Here is a 17446-nt window from a genome sequence, read left to right as displayed (position 1 = left end):
CTCCTACCTCAACCTCCCATGTAGCTGGGGCTGCAGCCACCTGCCGCCATGCCTAGCTAATTTTTATATATTTTTTTTGTAGAGACAGGGTTTCACTATGTTGTCCAGGCTGGTCTCAAACTTCTGACCTCACTTAACCCACCCACCTCAGCCTACCGAAGTGCTGGGATTACAGGCGTGAGCCACTGCACCTGGCCTGGGCTTCTTCACTGGCCTGTTTCCTTTGGTTGTCTGCCAGAGGTTGGTCATAACTCCAGGGAGGAACCATTAGGTGCCTCCCATTAGGGCACAATTATGTGGGCCCTTTTACCATTGTAGGAGGAACTATACGCCATCTTTCCCTATTTTCCAAACTGCAGATACCCCTAGAAGAGAGATTAAGCCCAGATTAAGTATTGTTTTGATGTAAGCTTAAAAAGCAGTACTAGCGTGGTAATGAATGTGTTCAATTTGGGTATTGCATTGGAATTAAATAGGGAAAGACTAAAAAGTTTCTCTGATTTGGTCTGACTTGCTAATAGGTTCTATTCTCCCATTCATCTACCTGATAAGTCCATAGAGTAATAACTCTTATTTTTTTTTATTTTTTTTTTTTGAGACAGAGTTTCCCTCTTATTGCCCAGGCTGGAGTGCAATGGCATGATCTCGGCTCACCACAACCTTCCCCTCCCGGGTCCAAGCGATTCTCCTGCCTCAGCTCCCCAAGTAGCTGGGATTATAGATATGTGCCACCATGCCCGGCTAATTTTGTATTTCTAGTAGAGACGGGGTTTCTGCATGCTGGCCAGGCTGGTCTCGAACTCCTAACCTTAGGTGATCTGCCCATCTCGGCCTCCCAAAGTGCTGGGATTACAGACGTGAGCCACCGTGCCCAACCTGTAATAACTCTTTTAGAGTCTTTTCTTAGTTTGTTTTCTGTTGCTTAGAACACCTAAAACTAGGTAATTTATAAAGAAATTTATCTCTTACAATTCTCGTAGCTGGAAGGTCCAAGGCCATGGCTCAGCATCTAATGAGGGCCTTCTTCATGGTGGGGACTCTAGAGTCCTGATGTGGCCTGGGCTCTGAGCATTACACGGCAAGGGGGTCCAGCATGCTAGCTCTGGTATTTCTCTTCTTATAAAGCCACCAGTAACACTCCCTTGATAACCTGTTAATCCATGAATTAATCATTCTGAAACACATTTTAATCCATTCATGAAGGCAGACCCCTCATGACCAAATCACCTCTTTTTTTTTTTTTTTTTTTTTTTTTTGAGATGGAGTCTTGCTCTGTCACCCAGGCTGGAGAGAAGTGGCACAATCCCGGCTCATTGCAACCTCCGGCTCCCGGGTTCAAGAGATTCTCTTGCCTCAGCCTCCTGAGTAGCTGGGACTACAGGCGAACACCACCACACCCGGCTAATTTTTGTATTTTTATTAGAGACGAGGTTTCACCATGTTGGCCAGGATGGTCTTGATCGCCTTGATGGGATGACAGGTGTGAGCCACCACGCCTGGCCTACCCAATCACCTCTTAAAGACCGTACCTTTCTTTCATTTCTTTTTCTTTTTTTCTTTTCTTTTTTTTTTTTTTTTTTGAGACAGAGTCTCGCTCTGTTGCCCAGGCTGCAGTGCAATGGCGTGATCTCGCCTCACTGCAACCTCCGCCTCCCAGGTTCAAATGATTCTCCCGTCTCAGCCTCCCTAGTAGCTGGGATTACAGGCACCCGCCATCATGCCCGGCTAATTTTTTTTGTATTTTTGTAGAGATGGGGTTTCACCATGTTGGTCAGGCTAGTCTCAAACTCCTGACCTCAGGTGATCTGCCCACCTTGGCCTCCCAAAGTGCTGGAATTACAGACATAAGACTGTACCTTTCTATACTCCCATATTGTGGATTAAGTTTTAACAGGATTTTTGGAGGGTACGAACACTCAGGCCATAGCATTTCTCCTACCCAGAGGTGAAAGGCACCCCTCCCTTTCTCTCCTACCTGTTTCCTCAGAAGGTACAGAGGAAATTTTTTAAATCTAAGTTTAGGTCTAGCGTAAATCCTTAGGGTGACAAGGATATGGGGCAGAAGAAGCAGAAGCCACGAAGGGAAAAATGTTTGTCAGTGTGGGACAAAGGTGAGAAGGACAAAGTCTGGGCCAGGAAAAGGTAGATAAATATTTGTGCATGTTACGTTCTTCACTGTTTTCAGAAGGCATCAGCTTTTTTGACTGGGGTAAATACGTCAGGTCTAAAAAGTAGTCATTCAGATTAGGGAAGCACTGAAGCAAAGGATGTGTTTTGGGCCAACGCGTTCCTCTGGCTTGTTTTTCTTTTTTTTTTTTTTTTTTTTTTTTTGAGACGGAGTCTCGCTCTGTCGCCCGGGCTGGAGTGCAGTGGCCGGATCTCAGCTCACTACAAGCTCCGCCTCCCGGGTTCACGCCATTCTCCTGCCTCAGCCTCCCAAGTAGCTGGGACTACAGGCGCCCGCCACCTTGCCCGGCTAGTTTTTTTGTACTTTTTAGTAGAGACGGGGTTTCACCATATTAACCAGGATGGTCTCAATCTCCTGACCTCGTGATCCGCCCGTCTCGGCCTCCCAAAGTGCTGGGATTACAGGCTTGAGCCACCGTGCCCGGCCCTCTGGCTTGTTTTTCTGGAGCAGGTGAGGATCACCTACATCCTTTAAGAGTGAAGATGAGGTGTGTTCAGGGCAATTGAATTTTCCAAGGGCTAAGACACTTTCTAGCTCTGTCCAGTCTTGGTGTCTCTTTGTCCTGAGACTTTCTCCACTTCCCAACCTGAGCACCACTTCCTTCCAGCAGGGCTGCTCTGCTGTCCCCCTATGATCCAGGCTGTGCTGCTCCTTTGCTGTGTCCTGCTGTCCCTGGTAGCTGCCTTTCAAAGAAATGCCCAGAGTGGGGCCCTAACCTTCCAGCCATCTTTTCCAGAGACTGGGCATCCATCTCTTATCTCTGGGAGAGCGAGATTCCTCTCTCAGATCCCAGGACCAGCCAGGATCTCTTACACACAGCCCCCTCCCTAGTCCCTCTGCCTGAGTACCTGTCCAACTTAGCTCTGAAGGTGGCCTTGGAGGAGGTGGGCTGCCCAACTGAGGCCCACGTTCTGCAGCTTCAGCTCATTAGGATGGGAGGAAAGGATACTACTGAAACCCTCATCTGTGAGAGTCAAAAGTTCAAGGAGGAGGAAGTGATTGGCAATACTAATATCATCGTGAGGGATCTGGGGGGAACCACAGGGGAGCTTATGCGGGTCCAGCACTCCCATTACCCTTCCTGAGGCATGTACCTATGGATGCGGGCAGGTGCTCTATGAGACAGCAGTGCTGATGTTTGAATTTACTGAGAAGCTCCCTTCCCCTAAACTGGTAACAGAGTTCAAGACTTCTGCTGTCAATGTCACCCAGAAGTGCACGGATGAGTCTTGGGAGCATTTGGAAGAAGTAGGCAAACGGCTGATGAATACCTCCGAAATTAAGAACTTCACAATGGCGCGGGTGCCGTGGCTCATGCCTGTCATCCCAGCACTTTGGGAAGCCGAGGCAGGTGGATCACGAGATCAGGAGTTCAAGACCAGCCTGGCCAACATAGTGAAACCCTGTTTCTACTAAAAATACAAAAATTAGCCAGTGTGGTGGCACGTGCCTCTGGTCCCAGCTACTTGAGAGGCTGAGGCAGCAGAATTGCTTGAACCTGGGAGGCAGAGGTTGCAGTGACCAAGATTGTGCCACTGCGCTCCAGCCTGGCAACAGAGCGAGACCCCCATCTCAAAAATAAATAAATAATATCTCGTTAATAATTATAAAGAAAAAAAAAGAACTTCACAAGACCAGGGCAAGGGTTGGGCCCAGTCAGTGAAGGGACATGGGGCGCCGTGGCACTTGCACGGAGAAGTGAGGGCACCTGCTAAGGCAGGTATGCAAAGATGCGTTTTCACCCAGATGTCCTTGGAGATAACTTGGATGAGCCCAGAGTTCTCCTCTGGGTGACAGCAGAACCCTTTATAGTGGGTGCCTTGCAGGTCCCCCCCTCCATCCAAGTTTAGTCTTCACTGTCTCAGGAAGATATCCAACTATGTGCGAATCTGAGCCATGGAAGGAGCTTCCCCACTCCTCTACTGGTCTACACGGAGGCGCATCGCTTGTGGGAAGCTGCAGTTGGCCAAGGACCTGATGTGGCTTTACTTCGAAATATCTGAGTCTTTCAGTGAAGACACCTGAGGAGCGCCTGGAATGGTCTGAGGTTCTGTCCAACTGCATGTCTGAGGAGGAAGTTGAAAAGCAGAGAAATCAGTTTTCAGTGGACACCCTGCAGTTTCTGCTCTTCTTATACATTCAACAATTGAACAAGGCCTCTACTAAGGACATCTTTGATTGGAGAAGAGTGGCCTAGGCCAGGTGCGGTGGCTCAAGCCTGTAATCCCAGCACTTTGGGAGGCCGAGACGGGCGGATCACGAGGTCAGAAGATCGAGACCATCCTGGCTAACACGGTGAAACCCCGTCTCTACTAAAAAGTACAAAAAACTAGCCGGGCGAGGTGGCAGGCGCCTGTAGTCCCAGCTACTCGGGAGTCTGAGGGAGGAGAATGGCGTAAACCTGGGAGGCGGAGCTTGCAGTGAGCCGAGATTGCGCCACTGCACTCCAGCCTGGGCCACAGAGGGAGACTCCGTCTCAAAAAAAAAAAAAAAAAACGAGTGGCCTAGTCCCAGAAACAGATCTCAGTCTCCTGACCTAACTGAAAAATCTAATTGTCATAATAAGAACTGGAATGATTACAGTCACCAAGCTTTTATCTATGATCATGTCTGATCTCCCAAGCTGCTTTTAGATCCAGGACAACTCACTGCATCATTTCATTCAACCCATAGTAGTCTAGTGTCTCAAGAAGCTTCCTTATTGAAGGTAGAATAAGTAGAGCCAGGAAGATCTATCCACTTCATGAACTTGCACTGTAGTAACCACTGCTTGCAGATAGTGGCTTCTCAAAGATCTCTAAGACTTTCCTTTCTACAAGCTGGAAGCCTGGTTGAGGTCCTTTTGACTGGGAATCCATTTGGTACATCAACTTGCCTCAAGTCTGGAAAGAAATTGGCTTGGGCTCATCAAGTTGAAGGGACAACCAAAAGAGCTAAGATTGCTTGCAATTCTTCTCCTTCTTCTTCTTCTTTTTTTTTTTTTTTTTGAGATGGAGTCTCACTGTGTTGCCCAGGCTGGATCTCTGCTCACTGCAGCCTCCACTTCCTCAGCTCAAGCGATTCTCTTGCCTCAGCCTCCCAAGTAGCTGGGATTACAGGTACCCACCACCATGCCCAGCTAATTTTTGCATTTTTTTTTTTTTTTTTTTTGAGACGGAGTCTAGCTCTGTTGCCCAGGCTGGAGTGCAGTGGCAGGATCTCAGCTCACTGCTAGCTCCACCTCCCGGGTTCACGCCATTCTCCTGCCTCAGCCTCCTGAGTAGTTGGGACTACAGGCGCCCGCCACCACGCCCGGCTAATTTTTTGTATTTTTAGTAGAGACGGGGTTTCACCGTGTTAGCCAGGATCGTCTCAATCTCCTGACCTTGTGATCCACCCACCTTGGCCTCCCAAAGTGCTGGAATTACAGGTGTGAGCCACTGCACCTGGCCATAATTTTTGCATTTTTCAGAGATGGGGTTTCACCATGTTGGCCAGGCTGATTTCAAACTCCTGACCTCAAATGATCCACTCACCTCGGCCTCCCAAAGTGCCAGGATTACAGGTATGAGTCACCACAACTGGCCCAGATTGCTTGTAATTCTAATGTGGCCCCTGGGATGCACCACATGGTGGTGATGAGCCAGGTTTACAAGCAGACATTGGCTAAGAGCTCAGATACTCTGGTGGGGGCGCATGTAGAGATTCATCATTGCAACGAATCTTTTATGTATCTGCTCTCTCCCTTATGATCTGTGACAATTGAGAAGTGCAGGAATAGCACCTTTGTCTTGGGCCCTGTAGCAACTATGCTTTACCTCCACAGTTGTGACAATGTTAAAGTCATTGCTGTTTGCCATCATTTGTCCATCTCTTCTGCGACAGGTTGCGTCTTTCACGTTCTGATGCCTATGTGCCCACTCATTCTCTCTGGGAGCCAGATAGTAACTTTTGCCCCTTTTCATACCCATTACCCAACACTAGGTAATGGACCCAGCATTAGTCCTGGTCAAAAGAGAACCATATGGCCAGTCCTTGCTACAGTGCGTAACTATTGGAATAATCCAATGGTTGTATGCAGAGAGAACAGCGACACTAGTGTCTTCTGGCTTTTACCACCTTCTGAATTATATGTATTTATTATTTCCTTTGAAATGGAAGAGGACACCACAGAGATTCCTGGGGGTCTTCCATCTGTTTATCAGAAAGCACTGGGTCAAAGAGAACTGAAGATACAGATCTGGCAGAAAACTGTGAAGGAGGCTCATTTGACATAGGACAAAGGAAGCAGTTCCAGGTACTGGTAGAGAACAAGTTTTATGAGTGGTTGATTAATACAGGACATCACCAATAGCTGGACAGCCTTGTACCCCCTGCAGCAGTCTCCAAACAAGCAGCTGGATAAAGATCTTCCATGGAAACACTGGGCCCTGGAAATACAAGGATAAATGGAGTACGGTGTTCATCTTGAAACTAAATTGGGAAGGTGCTCTTGCTGCCTAAGAGACATTGGGACTTTTTCATCCTATTTAAATAACTTTATTTGATTTCCATTCCATGTTCATTTATTACTGTGTAGGCTGAACTTCTGACTTTTGTATAAACATATTGCTTATAGAACATCAGAAGACTCATCTTTGTGATGCCCAAATGAAAAAGTTGATGAAGGTAGCAGCATTGTATATATGTTAATATTAACACAATTGAGTGTAGATTTGCAACTATACTGTGTATCTTAATTTGCATGATGAAAGAATTTCATTCTTTCTACAGTTAAATAAGAGTTTTATAGTTCTTTGTAACTAAAAGGAAATTGCAACCAGGCACAGTGGCTCATGCCTGTCATTCCAACACTTTGGGAGTCTGAGGCGGGTGGATCACCTGAGGTCAGGAGTTTGAGAACAGCCTGGCCAATATGGTGAAACCCCATATTGGATGTGAAAACATGCAGGGTTTATTCAAGCAGATACAAGGTGCCATAAGGACAGCAGCCCAGGTAGATGCTTCCCAGGGAATATCTTTAATTTTGCAATTAAAAATGCAAAAATTAGCTGGGCTTGGTGGCATGCCCCTGTAATCCCAGCTACTCAGGAAGCTGAGGTGGGAGAATTGCTGGAATGTGGGAGGCACAGGCTGTAGTGAGCTGAGATCATGCCACTGCACTCCAGCCTGGGCAACAGAGCAAGACCCAATCTCAAAAATTATGTAAATAAATAAATAAATGGAAATTGCTACACCTTTTAAAAAATAATTGGAAGAAAAGTATGATTTGTTGGTATACATATATGGCATGATCTTGGCTCACTGCAACCTCTGCCTTCCAGGTTCAAGCAATTCTCCTGCCTCAGCCTCCCAAGCAGCTGGGATTACAGGTGCCCGCCGCCATCCCCAGCTAATTTTTGTATTTTTAGTAGAGATGGGGTTTCACCATGTTGGCCAGGCTGGTCTCAAACTATTGACCTCAGGTGATCTGCCCACCTTGGCCTCCCAAAGTGCTGGGATTACAGGCGTGAGCCCCCACTCTCGGCCTAAAAATCTTTATTTTTCATTTTCTGCTTCAAATTTTCAATAAACAAACTCTAAAGAATAATAAAAAAAAAGAACTTCGCAATGCCTATATATAGAAGATCGGGGTACTTTTTTATGCACACCACAAAAATTCTGAAACTCATTTTACTGGACTTGATAAAGAAATATTTTCAGGCTTATTTAGAAATATTTTCAGGCTGATTTAGCCTATCACTACATTTACTTTCTCAAATGTCTCTGATAGACCTGTGTACAGAGACTCAGCATAGCATAGCAGGTAGTTAGAAATGTTGAACAGAGGAGGAGAAGGAAGAGGAAAAAAGAATGATGGGAATAGCTTAGGACAGATGTATGTTCACTTAATCCCAGAGCTAAAAGACATGTGACTATAATCGGCTTTGCCCCTTTCTTAGTAGGTCCTAGCCCCTATTTCTTCTCCCCAGTTTATCTTTCTTTCAGTTGTCAAATACTGTGGATTTATTATGTACTAGATATGAAGGGTATTGTTTTATTTCCCCATTCATCTTCTTTATACTTTCTGACTCCCCACCCGAATGCGGTAGCTTTCTTATGTTAATTTGTAAACTGAAAAGAGAAATAAAAAGCTGCTTTTATATCAGAATCACAGTTTTCTGATTTCTCTTGACTCTGGGTCTCTGTGGCCTCTTTTGTGAACTGGAGGTGAAATGTGACAGGGACACGGAAATGTCAACGTCTTTTGAGGCTGAAGATTTTAACGAAAGGGCAAATATTTGTAGAGATTATGTCCCTTAACTGAGTATCGGGGAAAGCAATCATCTCCCCTCCTGATGGGACAGGGAACTGGGCAGAGTGTCTACACCTATTAGAGCAGTCCCACTTCTCACTGACAGGATTGTGTAGTAATTAGGAAGTGAAGCAGAGGAAGTCTGGTGATCTGGAATGGGGAGACCAAGAAGAATAATTGAGTCCCATTCTCTTTTCTTGGGGCCAACTTAAAAGAAACGGAAGCTGTAGGTTATTGCATGAGATGTCTTCTGAGCCCTGGGCTCCTTTCAGACCATAACCCACGAGAAACCGTTTGAGTGTTGTCATTCATTCCAGCATAGTCTGACCCAGCAAGGCATCACCTAAGACCCAGGATGACTGCTCATTTACTGCCTCCTGCTGCATCCTGTGAAACCTAGATAAACACCCTTGGTGCCATTTTTCTAATCTCTGGGGATTCAGCCGCCCTCTGTAGGGTCTTAACTATGCCAGACCCTGCTCCCAAAGGCCTTGCCTGGCCTCACCCACTTGGTCCCTCTACCAAGGATCCAGATAAACCTGGCATTGAGGATTGTCCCGGAGCAGGCTGACCACCAGGCTAACTCCCGGACCCCAGAGCTTCATCTCTAGGCTGGAGGGTGTGAAAACATGCAGGGTTTATTCAAGCAGATACAAGGTGCCATAAGGACAGCAGCCCAGGTAGATGCTTCCCAGGGAATATCTTGATCTCTGTTCTGTAGCTGCTAGGCAGAGTTCAGCCTAATTCAGAGCACGTGTACCTTCTCTACTGTAGACCGTGGGCATGAGCAGGAGCAGCATGTCTATAATGCAGTCTAGCTGTCACCAGGAGTGGGAATCTGCTGCAAACTCAAGCACAGCTGTGTACTCTGCTGCTCAGAACTACTCTGTCAAACCCAAGGAATGAGACAGATATGGAGCCATAGACCTTGGCTGTGACCTCCTGATGATCACATTGAGGATGTCAGGGGGATCCACAGGCTCTCTGTGTTAAACCTGCAGTGAAGGCTGGTATTCACAGCTAATCTAGTATTCCTATGAAAAAGAGGCAAACAGGCCTGGCGTGGTGGCTCACACCTGTAATCCCAGCACTTTGGGAGGCTGAGGTGGGTGGATCATTTGAGGTCAGAAGTTTGAGACCAACCTGACCAACATGGTGAAACCCGTCTATACCAAAAATACAAAAATTAGCCAGTCGTGGTGGTGCATGCCTGTAATCCCAGCTACTCAAGAGGCTGAGGCACGAGAATCGCTTGAGTCCAGGAAGCGGAGGTTGCAGTGAGCCAAGATCGTGCCACTGCACTTCAGCCTGAGTGACAGACCAAGACTCTGTCTCAAAAAAGAAAAACAAAAGAAAAGAAAAAGAAGCAAACACGCTTCTGCAAGACATCAGGGATGGAGGGGCGGGGACACCACAGATATGAGTCACCAAGGGGTGACAAACAACCATGGCCTTGGAAGGCAGGACTTCAGAAGAAAACTCAGTTCTCTCCTTGCTGTGGGCTTTATTCAAGGGCTGTGACGTAGATACTAGTCTTGGGAGTCCTGTGCTTTATGTAAAAGGGTTAGGCACAAAAAGAGTATGTACTGATTCTTGACAAACTGTATGTGTGGTATTCAAAATCCAACTAAACATCTGGTTTAATATCTACAAGACAGGCAGTACTTAAAAACTGAATAATTAAAAAATTATCGGCCGGGCGCGGTGGCTCAAGCCTGTAATCCCAGCACTTTGGGAGGCGGATCACGAGGTCAGGAGATAGAGACCATCCTGGCTAACACGGTGAAACCCCATCTCTACTAAAAAAACACAAAAAACTAGCTGGGCGAGGTGGCGGGCGCCTGTAGTCCCAGCTACTCGGGAGGCTGAGGCAGGAGAATGGCGTAAACCCGGGAGGCGGAGCTTGCAGTGAGCTGAGATCCGGCCATTGCACTCCAGCCTGGGCGACAGAGTGAGACTCTGTCTCAAAAAAAAAAAAAAAGGCCGGGCGCGGTGGCTCAAGCCTGTAATCCCAGCACTTTGGGAGGCCGAGACGGGCGGATCACGAGGTCAGGAGATCGAGACCATCCTGGCTAATACGGTGAAACCCCGTCTCTACTAAAAAATACAAAAAACTAGCCGGGCGAAGTGGCGGGTGCCTGTAGTCCCAGCTACTCGGGAGGCTGAGGCAGGAGAATGGCGTGAACCCGAGAGGAGGAGCTTGCAGTGAGCTGAGATCCGGCCACTGCACTCCAGCCTGGGTGACAGAGCGAGACTCCGTCTCAAAAAAAAAAAAAAAAAAAAAAAAAAAAAAATTATCACCAAGTCTCTTGTACTACTCCCTAGATATAAAATAGAATATTCAACTATGATTATGTCAGCCTGTGATTACTCATGGTGGTGAAGAGAATTCTTCTTACCTTAAAAAAGGGTGCTAGCGGGACAGTCAGGCACCGTGGCTCACGCTTGTAATCCCAGCACTTTGGGAGGATGAGGTGGGCTGATTGCTTGAGGCCTGGAATTCAAGACCAGCCTGGGCAACATAGCATGACTCTATGTGTATTAAAAAAAGAAAAAAGGAAGATTTTGCCTCATAATAAAATTTTGTGACTTCTTAAATCACATAATGTGCTTGTTTTATTCTGTCAAGCTCTAGGTGTTACAATAAGTTTACATTTCCCGGCCGGGAGCGGTGGCTGACGCCTCTAATCCCAGCACTTTGGGACGCCGAGGCGGGTGGATCGCGAGGTCAAGAAATCGAGACCATCCTGACCAACATGGTGAAACTCCGTCTCTACTAAAAATACAAGAAGTAGCCAGGGGTCATGGCACGCGCCTGTATTCCCACCTGCTCAGGAGGCTGAGGCAGGAAAACCGCTTGAACCTGGGAGGCAGAGGTTGCAGTGAGCCAAGATCACGCCACTGCACTCCAGCCTGGCAACAGAGCAAGACTCCGTCTCAAAAACAAATAAATAAATAAAGTAAGTTTAAATTTCCCAAAGGTCAGATGGCCCTAGGAATAAAAAGAGAGCGAAGCCAGGCGCCGCGGCACACACCTATAGTCCCAGGTACTGGAGAGGCTGAAGCAGGAGGGTTGCTTGAGCCCAGGAGTTTGAGTCCAACCTGGGCAACATAGTGAGACCAGGTCTCTTAAAAAAGACAGCCCGGCATGGTGGCTCATGCCTGTAATCCCAGCACTTTGGGTGGCCAAGGTGGGGAGATCACTTGAGGCCAGGAGTTCGAGACCAGCCTGGCCAATGTGGTGAAACCCTGTCTCTACTAAAAATACAAAAAATTAGCCGGGTGTGGTGGCAGGCGCCTGTCATCCCAGTTACTTGGGAGATTGAGGCAAGAGATCATTTGAACCTGGAAGGCAGAGGTTTCAGTGAGCCAAAATTACCCCATTGCACTCCAGCATAGGTAACAAGAGTGAAACTGCATCTCCAAAATAACACAAATAAACAAAAACAAAAAGGCAAGGGGCAATAGAGGAGATTTGGGGAGAATGCTGTACAGTCCAGCAAGTCTTTCACATATATGATAATTCACATATTGAAAATCAGAGGTGAGGCCAGGGGCAGCAGCTCATGCCTGTAATCCCAGCTACTCGGGAGGCTGGAGTCAGGGGATCCCTTGAGTCCAAGAGTTCGGGGCTGCATTGAACTATGATCACACCACAGTACTCCAGCCTGGGCAACAGAGCAAGACTCTGTCTCAAAAAAAAAAAAAAAAAAAAAAAATTAGGCTAGAGAACAGAAAAGGTTAAGATAGTCATAAAGAAGAGAAAATCTATTTACTATTCACTAAGTGAAAGTGGATCATTATAAAGGTCTTCATCCTTATCATCTGCACGTTGAAGAGACTGAGGAGGAACAAGAGGAGGAGTTGTTCTTGCTATCTCAGGGATGGCAGAGATGGAAGAAAATTCACCTATAAAAAGATCCTTGAAATTCAAACTGGTGTTGTTCAAGGGTCAACTGAATTTGGCTATATGATCTTTAAAGAGGTAATTAAGGCCAGGCACAATAGTTCCTGTTTGTAATCCCAACATTTTGGGAGGCCAAGGCAGAAGGATCACTTAACGCCAGGAGTTCGAGACCAGCCTGGGCAACAAAGTGAGACTCTATCTCTACAAAAAAAAAATTAAAATTGGCTCGTGCCTGCAATCCCAGCACTTTGGGAGGCCAAGATGGGAGGATTGCTTGAGGCCAGAAGTTGGAGAGCAGCTTGGGCAACAGAGTGAGATCTCATTTCTAAAAAATTAATTAAATTTTTTTTTTTTTTTTTTTTTTTTTTTTTTTTTTTTTTTTGAGATGGAGTCTTGCTCTGTCACCCAGGCTGGAGTGCAGTGGCCGGATCTCAGCTCACTGCAAGCTCCGCCTCCCGGGTTTACGCCATTCTCCTGCCTCAGCCTCCCGAGTAGCTGGGACTACAGGCGCCCGCCACCTCGCCCGGCTAAGTTTTTGTATTTTTAGTAGAGACGAGGTTTCACTGTGTTAGCCAGGATGGTCTCGATCTCCTGACCTCGTGATCCGCCCGTCTCGGCCTCCCAAAGTGCTGGGATTACAGGCTTGAGCCACCGCGCCCGGCCGCTTAATTAAATTTTTTAAAAAAGAAATAAATTAACTGGGCACAGTGGCACATGCTGATATTCCTAGTTACTAGGGAGGCTGAGGTGGGAGAATCGCTTGAGCCAAGGAGCTCCAGGCTACAGTGAGCTATGATCATACCTCTGCACTCCACCCTGGGTGACAGAGGGAGACCCGGTCTCAAAAAAAAGCAAAAACAAAAAGCAGCTGGGCATGGTAGCTCACGCCTGTAATCCCAGCACTTTGGGAGGCCAAGGCAGGTGGGTCACCTGAGGTCGGGAGTTCGAGACAAGCCTGACCAACATGGAGAAACTAAAATACAAAATACTAAAAATATAAAATTAGCCGGGCATGGTGGCACGCCTGTAATATCAGCTACTCAGGAGGCTGAGGCAAGAGAATCACTTGAACCTGGGAGGCAGAGGTTGCGGTGAACCAAGATCACACCATTGCACTGTAGCCTGGGCAACAAGAGCAAAACTCCATCTCAAAAAAAAAAAAGCAAAAACCAGTAATTAAAGTTAAAAGAGGGCCGGGCGTGGTGGCTCATGCCTGTAATCCCAGCACTTTGGGAGGTCAAGGCGTGTGGATTACATGAGGTCAAGAGTTTGAGACCAGCCTGGCCAACATGGTGAAACCCTGTCTCTTACTAAAAAATACAAAAACTAGCCAGGCATGGTGGCGGGTGCCTGTAATCCCAGCTACTCGGGAGGCAGAAGTAGGAGAATCACTTGAACCTGGGAGGCAGAGGTTGCAGTGAGCTGAGATCGCACCACTGCACTCCCGCCTAGGTGACAAAGTGAGACTCTGTCTCAAAAATAAATAAATAAATAAATAAATAAAGTTAAAGAGATCATAAGGATGGAATCCTAATCCAACAGGACCTATGTCCTTATAAGAAGAAGAAAAACCTGTGTGCAGTGACTCACACCTGTAATCCCAGCACTTTGGGAGGCCAAGGCGGGTGGATCACTTGAGCTCGTGAGTTCGAGACCAGCCTGGGCAACATGGCGAAACCCTGTCTCTACAAAAAAATACAAAAATTAGCCGGGCACGGTGGTGCGTGCATGTAGTCCCAGCTACTAGAGAGGCTGAGGTGGGAGAATGGTTTGAGTCTGGGAGGTGGAGGTTGCAGTGAGCTGAGATAGCACCACTGCACTCCAGCCTGAGCAACAGAATCAGACTTTCTCTCACAAAAAAAGAAAGAAAGAAAGAAAGAAAGAAAGAAAGAAAGAAAGAAAGAAAGAAGAAAAAGGAAGAGACACCCAGAGTGTATGGGGATAGAGGAATGGCCTTGTGCCGTGTGAGGACACAGTGAGAAAATGGCAATCTGCAAGCCAATTAGAGAGGCCTCGGGAGCAACTGAACCTGCTGACACCTTAATCCTGTACTTCCAGCCTTCGGAACTGTCAGAAGTAAATTTATATTCCTTAAGACATCCAGGCTGTAGCTTTGTGTTATGGCAGCCCTAGCCAACTAAGACACTAAGCATGGGTCTTTATTCATCTATTTTCTGTTACCCTGTGAGTTCACTCAATTGGAAAACTTAATTTCTTCATCTTAAAAAATCTCCTAGAAAAAAATCATTTTCTCACTTCCTTTTTTTTTTTTTTTAAGTTTAGTTTTTGTATGGTAAAAAACACATAGCAAGTTAAGCACGGTGGCTCACGTCTATAATACCCCAGCACCTTGGGAGGCCAAGATGGGCAGATTTCTTGAGCAACCTAGGCAACATGGCAAAAACCCGTCTCTACAGAAAATACAAAAAATTAGCAGGATGTGGTGATGCCTTCCTGTAGTCCCAGCTATTCGGGAGACCAGGGTGGGAGGATCACCTGAGTCTAGGAGGTCGAGGCTAGAGGGAACCATGATCACCCCACTGCACTCCAGCCTGGGTGACAGAGACCCTGTCTCAAAAGAAAAGGAAAAAAACAAAACAAAAACATGTAACAAAATGTATCATCATAACCATTTCTTTGTTTCCTTTTTTTTTTTTTTTTGACAGAGTCTTGCTCTGTCGCCCAGGCTGGAGTGCAGTGGTGCAGTCTCGGCTCACTGAAACCTCCACCTCCCAGGTTCAAGAAATTCTCCCTGCCTCAGCCTCCCAAGTAGCTGAGATCACAGGTGCCTGCCAGAAACTGCATACTGGTTAAACAACAGCTGCCTATCTTTCCCTTCCTGAAGCCTGTGGCGCAACCACCCTTCCCCTTTCTGTTTCTATGAATTTGAGTACTGTAAATACCTCACATAAGTGGAATTATACAGGATTTGTCTTTTTGTGACTGGCTGATTTCACTTATCATCATAGCCTCAAAGTTCATCCATGTTGTAGCTTGTGTCAGGATTTCCTTCCTTCTTTTGTTTTTAGAGATGGAGCCTCACTCTGACACCCAGGATGGACATCGACCTCTGGGCCTCAAGCAATCCTCCCACTTCAGCCTCCTGAGTAGCTAGGACAACAGGCATGAACCTCTACACCCCAATAATTTTGCTTTTTTTTTTTTTAAGAGATCAGGTCTCACCATGTTGCCCATCCTGTTCCTTCCTTTTTAAAGCTGAATAATGCTCCATTGCAAGTATGCACCTTTTTTTTTTTTCTTTTGAGACAGAGTCTCCCTCTGTTGCCCAGGGTGAAGTGCAGAGGTGCAATCTCGGCTCACTGCAACCTCCGCCTCCCAGGTTCAAGTGAGTCTCCTGCTTCAGCCTCCCTAGTAGCTGGGATTACAGGCACCTGCCATCACGCCTGGCTAATTTTTATATATATATATTTTTTATAGAGATGGGTTTCACCATGTTGGCCAGGCTGGACTTGAACTCCCGACTTCAAGTGATCTGCCTGCCTCAACCTACCAAACTGCTGGGATTACAGGCATGAACTGCCACGGCCATCCACCACCAAATGGATTTCTTTTTTTTTTTTTTTTTTTTTAGACAGCGTCTCGCTCTGTCGCTTAGGTTGGAGTGCAGTGGCTCCATCTCAGCTCACTGCAAGCTCCGCCTCCTGGGTTCACACCATTCTCCTGCCTCAGCCTCCAGAGTAGCTGGGACTACACGCACCCACCACCACACCCGGCTATTTTTTGTATTTTTAGTAGAGATGGGGTTTCACCGTGTTAGCCAGGATGGTCTTGATCTCCTGACCTCGTGATCTGCCCACCTCGGCCTCCCAAAGTGCTGGGATTACAGGCGTGAGCCACGGCACCCGGCCTCACCAAATGGATTTTTAAAATCCATTCATTCATTGAGAGACATTTGGGTTGCTTCCATTTCTTGACTATTGGGAATAGTGCTGCTATGAACACAGATGTGAAAGTATCTTTTTGAAATCCTGCTTTCAATTATCTGGGATATATATCCAGAAGTGGAATTGCTAGATTGTATGGTAATTCTATTTAAAAATTTTTAAGGGCCGGGCACAGTGGCTCTTGTCTGTAATCCCAGCACATTGGCAGACTGAGGTGGCAAGCAGATCACTTAAGGCCAGAAGTTCGAGACCAGGCTAGCCCACATGGTAAAATCCCGTCTCTACTAAAAATACAAAAAATTAGCCAGGCGTGGTGGCGCATGCTTGTAATCCCAGCTACTTGGAAGGCTGAGGCAGGAGAATCCTTGAACCCGGGAGGCAGAGGTTGCAGTGAGCCGAGATCACGCCATTGCACTCCAGCCTGGGTGTGACAAAAGTGAAACTCCGTGTCAAAAAAAAAAAAAAAAAAATTTAAGGACCTGCCATACTGTTTTCCACAGGGCCTGTCCATTTTGCATTCCCAACAACAAAGCACAAGGGGTCCATTTTCTCCACATCATTGACAACACTTGTTATTTTCTGTTTTTAAAAATAATAGCTATCCTGGTGGGTGTGAGATAGTATCTCATTGTAGTTTTAATTTGCATTACCCTAATGATTAGAGATGTTGCACATCTTTTCATGTCCTTATTGGCCATCTGTATAGCTTCCTTAAAGAAATGTCTGTTCATGCCCTTTGCCCATTTTGAGTCAGGTCATTTTTGTTTTTATTGAGTTTTTTTTTGTTTGTTTTTTTGTTTTGTTTTTTTTTTTTTTGAGACGGAGTCTCGCTCTGTGGCCCAGGCTGGAGTGCAGTGGCCGGATCTCAGCTCACTGCAAGCTCCGCCTCCTGGGTTTACGCCATTCTCCTGCCTCAGCCTCCCGAGTAGCTGGGACTACAGGTGCCCGCCACCTCGCCCGGCTAGTTTTTTGTATTTTTTTTAGTAGAGACGGGGTTTCACCGTGTTAGCCAGGATGGTCTCGATCTCCTGACCTCGTGATCCGCCCGTCTCGGCCTCCCAAAGTGCTGGGATTACAGGCTTGAGCCACCGCGCCCGGCCTTCTGTTGAGTTTTAGGAGTTCTCTATTTATTCTGGATATAAATCTTTTTTTTTTTTTTTTTTTTTTTTTTA

At 46.6% G+C, this 17446-nt stretch overlaps 1 pseudogene; it reads left to right on the top strand.

Annotated features, from left to right (window-relative positions):
* Positions 1–3918: 3918 nt before the first annotated feature.
* LOC112634239 lies at positions 3919–6572 on the top strand (annotated as a pseudogene).
* The last annotated feature ends 10874 nt before the right edge of the window (positions 6573–17446 follow it).

This window comes from Theropithecus gelada, chromosome 11 (assembly GCF_003255815.1).
Source record: "Theropithecus gelada isolate Dixy chromosome 11, Tgel_1.0, whole genome shotgun sequence".
In the NCBI taxonomy this organism is placed as follows: Eukaryota; Metazoa; Chordata; class Mammalia; order Primates; family Cercopithecidae; genus Theropithecus; species Theropithecus gelada.
This window is presented reverse-complemented; position numbering and strand designations above follow the sequence as displayed.